This window comes from Littorina saxatilis, linkage group LG2, assembly GCF_037325665.1.
Source record: "Littorina saxatilis isolate snail1 linkage group LG2, US_GU_Lsax_2.0, whole genome shotgun sequence".
NCBI classification, from domain to species: Eukaryota; Metazoa; Mollusca; class Gastropoda; order Littorinimorpha; family Littorinidae; genus Littorina; species Littorina saxatilis.
The window spans coordinates 40,745,214-40,752,715 of NC_090246.1; the positions used below are offsets into that span (position 1 = coordinate 40,745,214).

Below are 7,502 nucleotides of genomic sequence, written 5' to 3' on the forward strand. Positions count from 1 at the left end.
TACAGATATCAGAAGGTCTGTTATAACAGAAAAACAATAATTATATGTAATTAACAATTTAAGATAACAATTAAAACAAAATACTTATATATTGACCCTTTAAAAAAAATAAGTATGCACACTTACCTTTAAACCTATTCATACTGACCAAAAAGTTATCGCACTTTGCAAAGAGGCAATCAACACTTCGCACGTCGCCGTAACAGTCTGCTGGCAATAAAACACAGCTCACCGTGTTTACCTGCACGGGCTCACCAAGAAATGAAAGTCGAATCAAATCAGAACCTAAGCGCTATACTACGACCGTTCGACCCGATATATTTGCCATGAAAAGCGAAAGTCCAACAGTCTTTGAGGAAAACATCAAAGACAATCCTGACCTGAGCAGACCTAATCTCCAACACGAATCACCGGCGATAAAACAGTAACCGAAATGATGAATATCCGCTTATTGGCTTGTTGGAAAGCTCCTGGAATTTTAACAGCGACTCAAGAAGATGTTGAGAACCCTTAACTACGCATGCACGTTTCACTGAACCAAAGGGACGTTACCCACGAAGGGTTAATAAAAAAAAAAAAGGTGCCATAAAAGCCACCCTCGAAGAAGTATTGGTACCATACGCAGTCGTTTCTTCTTGGTCGAGGCACAGGTATTTGAAGCAAGGTTAATTTTCTCGTGAAATCGCATTTCATGTGGGTTTTTAATTTTTTGTTTGATTTTTAATAATATAAAACTTTTGCAACGCCTGAATGAGAAGAACCAATTAAGCTAACGTACTTCCTGAGGCACGAAAAGATGAGTAGGCTTACACACAACAAAAGAAGAACGACACTACACAAACCAACAGGCGACTTTCCTTGTTCCGTGTCACCTGTTGGTTTGACTTGTTCCATGTCACCTGTTGGTTTGTGCAGTGTTCTGTCAGGGATTCTTCTTTCTTTCTTTTCTGTCATCTTTCTTTGTTTTATTTTTTTGTGTACTAATCTTTTTGTGCCTGAGGAAGACCCCAGAGGTCGAAACGTTGCCGTTATGTGTTTCGTGTTCGTCATTCTAACGTGAGTACAGTGCTTTTTGGTCAATGTTGTTCGCTCCAACGTGCAGTCGCCATTGTTTATTTGTACTTCTTTAAGTTGTGTATTTCATGTTGCACTTCTGCACGCCAAATTAGCGTGTGGGGCACCTCTTTTCCCAGCATCGTCCCTTCGCTGTGTCATCTGTCAATAAGCAGCTCCCACAGGCCAGCAAAAACTCTGGTGTTTTTAGCTTAGTGTTTGTTTTTGTTTTCAAAATTAATAAATACATCATGAAATATATTACTCAAAATATACCGATGAACACGTCCATTCAAAAAAAAAATACAACTGAAAAAGAAAAGACCCGAAACACACCTTCTTCTGCCCGTCATCTCTATCTCTCGCGTCTGTCTACCTGTCTGTCTGTCTGCCTCTGTCTGTCTGTCTGTCTGTCTGTCTGTCTGTCTGTCTGTCTGTCTCTCTCTCTCTCTCTCTCTCTCTCTCTCTCTCTCTCTCTCTCTCTCTCTCTCTCAGCCTCTTTGTGTTTCTGTCTGCCTCTGTCTCTCTCTTTCTCTGCCTGTCGACCCCCCCCCTCCGCCCCCCGTCGGTCTGTCTGTCTTTCTCTTTCTCTCTCATGAGTTCACATACCTGTGGATTTGTTCATTGGTTAAGCCCAATCCCCGCGTGTATGAACTGTATTCAGCGACCATTCGGACACACTAAAGTTCGCCTAAGGACAGAGTGGTGCTAAAACAGGTGTAATATTTTACCTGAAGCACGGACTTCAAAACTGATCGACACCTGAGTGGATTTGCAGTACCAGTAATGGACACTGAGAGAGTTACGCATTGAAAGCGGGCCAGGAAGCCTTTTTTTTATCATACCTTTGGAAAAACATTGCTTTTTTTGCCCTCAGGCAGTCGCGTCAATGTGAAAATAATATGAATGTTTATTTTTGTAATTCATGTCGGTTATTTATGTTATTTATGTGCGAATTAATATGTGTATTTTCATGTGTTATCGAGAGATAGAGAGAGAGCGAGTGAAAGAGCGATAGTCAAAGACCGATGTCTTTTCTGACAACCTGACCTTTCATTCAGAACAAAATTCTAATAAATAATAAACAAAAGAACAAAGGAACAAACAGAAAACCAATAAGCAAACAAATAAAAAATAAAAGGCTAACAAACAACAGAAAAATTAGCCTGCAAGCAAGCAAAAAACTCAGGGGCGGATCAGTTGCTTTGTAAGGGGGGGGGGGGGGGGGGCACTTTGAATCGAAAGTGAATGTGATGGGCGCGAAGCGCCCGAATTTGCTAGGGGGGTCCGGGGGCATGCCCCCCCGGAAAATTTTTTTGCCCAAAGAAGCAAAATGGTGCCATCTGGTGCCATTTGAACTTAGAAATGGTCATAGAATCAGCATAGAAAAATCTTTTTTTTCTTCTTCTTCTTTTTTTTCGGGGGGGGGGGGGGGCACGTGCACGTGCCCCCTGTGCCCCCCCCCCCTTCGTCCGCCCCTGAACCTGCATACATAAAAAGAACAGAGAGAGAGAGAGAGAGGGATGTATGTGTGCTTTGAATACCATAGATTAACAGTTAAATGTCAAAGCAGCACCGCCCTTATATGGCCCTTCGTGGTCGGCTGGGCGTTAAGCAAACAAACAAACAAAAAGATTAACAGTGTTAGATTATTTATTTCAGGAATACACACGACGTGTACACGAAGAATGTAAGACTGAAAAACATTGAGGACTAATTCCTTATCGTCTTTCAGTCATTTCTAGATTTAAACAATTGAGTATGTATCAAAATTAAGCCTAAAATTAAGTTACCAAAACAAAACAAAAATCGAGCAGGAGGCTGAGTTTCTCGTGTTCAGCATTGCCTGACTTGTACCAATTAATACGGGGTTTGTTTGTTTGTTTAACACCCAGCCGACCACGAAGGGCCATATCAGGGCGGTGCTGCTTTGACATATAACGTGCGCCACACACAAGACAGAAGTCGCAGCACAGGCTTCATGTCTCACCTAGTCACATTATTCTGACACCGGACCAACCAGTCCTAGCACTAACCCCATAATGCCAGTCGCCAGGCGGAGCAGCCACTAGATTACCAATTTTAAAGTCTTAGGTTCAAACCCACGACCTCCCGATCACGGGGCGGACGCCTTACCACTAGGCCAACCGTGCCGGTCCAATACGGGGTATCTTAGCATATGTATATGGCCAGGAATCTGTCAGTGTGTCCAAAAAGTGTTACACAAACACCATTTTTTAGACTTGCTTTATCTTATTAATGTTGTTGTGGGTAAGAAAGAAGATGTGGTTTTTAGCAGAATAAAACTGTTTTTATTGGTATGGGCCACCTGGGGCAGTTAAAAACCCGTTATAAACCGTTATTTTCTAATTTTTCACCGATCTTTATGAAATGTTGTGGTTAGGTTGGTTGTCCCTAACTGAATTTCAACAAGAATAAAAAGTTGATTTTTGGCAGTTAAAAAACCGTTAAATCCCGTTTTTTCACCAATCTTTATGAAATTTTGTGAGTAGGTCCGTTGTCCACAACTGAGTTTCAATACGTACTTTTCAGAAGAAAAACAAGCTTTTGTCAGTTATAAACCGTTATTTTCTAATTTTTCACCGATCTTTATGAAATGTTGTGAATTTCAACAAGAATAAAAAGTAAAATTTTGGCAGTTAAAAAAACGTTAAATCCCGTTTTTTCAGGAATCTGTCAGTGTGTCCAAAAAGTGTTACACAAACACCATTTTTTAGACTTGCTTTATCTTATTAATGTTGTTGTGGGTAAGAAAAGAGATGTGGTTTTTAGCAGAATAAAACTGTTTTTATTGGTATGGGCCACCTGGGGGGGGGGGGGGGGGGGGGTCAGTATAGTGTCTTGAGCACTTAAGGGGAGGTTCTAGCATGGGTGAAAGCGATTTTTCCAAAAAAATGTGATTTTGGGGTTCTTGCAATAATGGGTAGATAAAACATTGTATAGTATTGTGGTGGAAGAAATTTCACCAAATCATTAAACTGTTAAAATGACAGTTTAACCGCCAAAAAACACTCTGCTCCTTGTTTCTTGGTCCCTAATTGTCGGATTTACACCAACATTGGCACAGTGATCCATTGTCCCTAACTAATCTCCAATACAAACTTTTCAAGAAGAAAAAGTTAATTATTGGCAGTTAAAAAAAACTTTATAAACCGTTATTTTCTCATTTTTCACCGATCATTATGAAATGTTGTGGTTAGGTTGGTTGTCCCTAACTGAATTTCAACAAGAATAAAAAGTTGATTTTTGGCAGTTAAAAAACCTTTAAATCCCGTTTTTTCACCAATCTTTATGAAATTTTGTGAGTAGGTCCGTTGTCCATAACTGAGTTTCAATACGTACTTTTCAGAAGAAAAACAAGCTTTTGTCAGTTATAAACCGTTATTTTCTAATTTTTCACCGATCTTTATGAAATGTTGTGAATTTCAACAAGAATAAAAAGTAAAATTTTGGCAGTTAAAAAAACGTTCAATCCCGTAAGATCTACTTTATTCATAGGTTTGTGTGTGTTCGTTTGTAAGAGCAGTGAGTGATAATAGCATGACGTTAGGCTTTTTGAGCTAGCATCGTGGCTTACGCGCTTAGGACGAGGATGTTAATGACAAAACCAGGAAATCCCAACAAAGTGTCTGTGCATCAGTCATTCCTGTCCCTTTTCTAAGTTACACACACACACACACACACACACACACACACACACACACACACACACACACACACACACACACACACACACACACACACACACACACACGCGCGCACGCACGCACACACACACACTGAAAAAAACATATGCAAGCATCAACATTTCAACGAGACAAACCCAATGCTGGTGTGTCGAAGGAGACAGCCACAGCGGGCTTGTTCGAATCAAAGTATCACACCATATCTTCAGCGTATTACCAATACCTGTCCCAATATAGACCAGTTGGTCTAAGAGGACGTTAAACCCTAATAGTCAGTCAGTCTCTCTCTCTCTCTCTCTCTCTCTCTCTCTCTCTCTCTCTCTCTCTCTCTCTCTCTCTCTATTCCTGTCACCGCCCTCAATCTGTGCCTTGTACAATGATCTGGTAATTTTATTTAAGTTTATTTTATTTAATTAATTTTATTTTTAAGTTTTTACCTTGTGTTTTGTGTTGAAAAATAAATACATACTCCAGAATTGACAAAAAGTGTCTTGTACATTTTACGTGTTCTTTGTAAAATATTGCCCCAGCCCCTCCACCTGTGAAGAAAGGACACCTGTCTAATAGGGACACCATTACCATACCCCAAGGGTGTCCTTTAGAGACAGGTTTTACTGTACTGCCGAACAACACTTTTCTTCCAAGTTCCATTGTAACGAAACACTTGCCTGGAATTGTAATGTCTTTTATACACGTAAATACCTGCCCACAGATAAAATGGAACCACAACCCCAAACCAAATATAATATCCCATCTAAAAAAAAAAAGTCACATCCCCAAACGCAAAATAATTAACCCTAACTGCCGGATGCAAATTGAAACACATTTTTTTCATTAGTTTTAATTATATTTTGCCTGAGGAAAACAAAACAGCCTGAAATGGACTGGGTGGTCGAGTGGTAACGCACTTGCGCTCGGAAGCGAGAGGTTGCGAGTTCGAACCTGGGTCAGGGCGTTAGCAATTTTCTCCCCCCTTTCCTAACCTAGGTGGTGGGTTCAAGTGCTAGTCTTTCGGATGAGACGAAAAACCGAGGTCCCTTCGTGTACACTACATTGGGGGTGTGCACGTTAAAGATCCCATGATTGACAAAAGGGTCTTTCCTGGCAAAATTGTATAGGCATAGATAAGAAATGTCCACCAAATACCCGTTTGACTTGGAGTAATAGGCCGCGAAAAGTAAATGTTCGCCGTAATGGCTTGAGGTTTACTGGCCGATGTGAATGCGTTATATATTGTGCGTAAAAAATGTCTGTTTGTCTGTAAAAAAATTCAATTTCAAACGGCAGAAATTAATATGTAAAGCGCGGAGAGCAACGGTTAATTGTGGTTCGCGCTATATAAGCTCTCATGATAATAATAATAATAATAATAATAATAATAACAAGTCGCGTAAGGCGAAAATACAACATTTAGTCAAGTAGCTGTCGAACTTACAGAATGAAACTGAACGCAATGCAATTTTTCAGCAAGACCGTATACTCGTAGCATCGTCAGTCCACCGCTCATACTCGTGGCAAAGGCAGTGAATTTGACAAGAAGAGCGGTTTAGTAGTTGCGCTGAGAAAGATAGCACGCTTTTCTATACCTCTCTTCGTTTAAACCTTCTGAGCGTGTTTTAATCGAAACATATCATATCTATATGTTTTTGGAATCAGGAACCGACAAGGAATAAGATGAAAGTGTTTTTAAATTGATTTCGAAAATTTAATTTTGATAATAATTTTTATATTTTTAATTTTCAGAGCTTGTTTTTAATCCAAATATAACATATTTATATGTTTTTGGAATCAGAAAATGATGGAGAATAAGATAAACGTAAATATGGATCGTTTTATAATTTTTTATTTTTTTTTTACAATTGTCAGATTTTTAATGACCAAAGTCATTAATTAATTTTTAAGCCACCACGCTGAAATGCAATACCGAAGTCCGGGCTTCGTCGAAGACTACTTGACCAAAATTTCAACCAATTTGGTTGAAAAATGAGAGCGTGACAGTGCCGCCTCAACTTTCACGAAAAGCCGGATATGACGTCATCAAAGACATTTATCGAAAAAACGAAAAAAAACAAGTCGCGTAAGGCGAAAATACAACATTTAGTCAAGTAGCTGTCGAACTCACAGAATGAAACTGAACGCAATGCCATTTTTCAGCAAGACCGTATACTTGTAGCATCGTCAGTCCACCGCTCATGGCAAAGGCAGTGAAATTGACAAGAAGAGCGGGGTAGTAGTTGCGCTAAGAAGGATAGCACGCTTTTCTGTACCTCTCTTTGTTTTAACTTTCTGAGCGTGTTTTTAATCGAAACATATCATATCTATATGTTTTTGGAATCAGAAAATGATGGAGAATAAGATGAACGTAAATTTGGATCGTTTTATAAAATTTTTTTATTTTTTTTTACAATTTTCAGATTTTTAATGACCAAAGTCATTAATTAATGTGTCAGTTTAGAGGAACGATAAATTGTTTTTAAACTGAAGGTGAGGCGATGGTATTTAGGACTGGACAAGGATGGTGAGAAAGGGGGAAGGAATGGAGATAGCGGATGTGGGCGGGGCCTAGAAGTAAGGAGGGAGGGGGGAGGGTGTTGTAGTGGAGGTTTTGGCGCCAAACTTTCTGGCAAGGGAGTGCCAGAGGATACACGCGCGCTCTTGCATTAGCGGCAAAGCAGCGGCAAAGCAGCGGCAGCAGCATTGAAGTGCACGCGTCGGAAATTGAACATTATTTGGTGATCATGT

General features: G+C 39.8%; 1 long non-coding RNA gene across 1 annotated transcript in view; it reads left to right on the plus strand.

Moving 5' to 3' along the window:
* The first annotated feature begins 750 nt into the window (after window positions 1-750).
* LOC138959000 (uncharacterized) overlaps window positions 751-7,502 on the plus strand; it is a 14,890-nt gene continuing 8,138 nt past the window's right edge. The window contains exon 1 of the long non-coding RNA XR_011453569.1: window positions 751-1,056. This is a non-coding gene — a long non-coding RNA (uncharacterized lncRNA). The remainder of the gene's footprint in view (window positions 1,057-7,502) is intronic.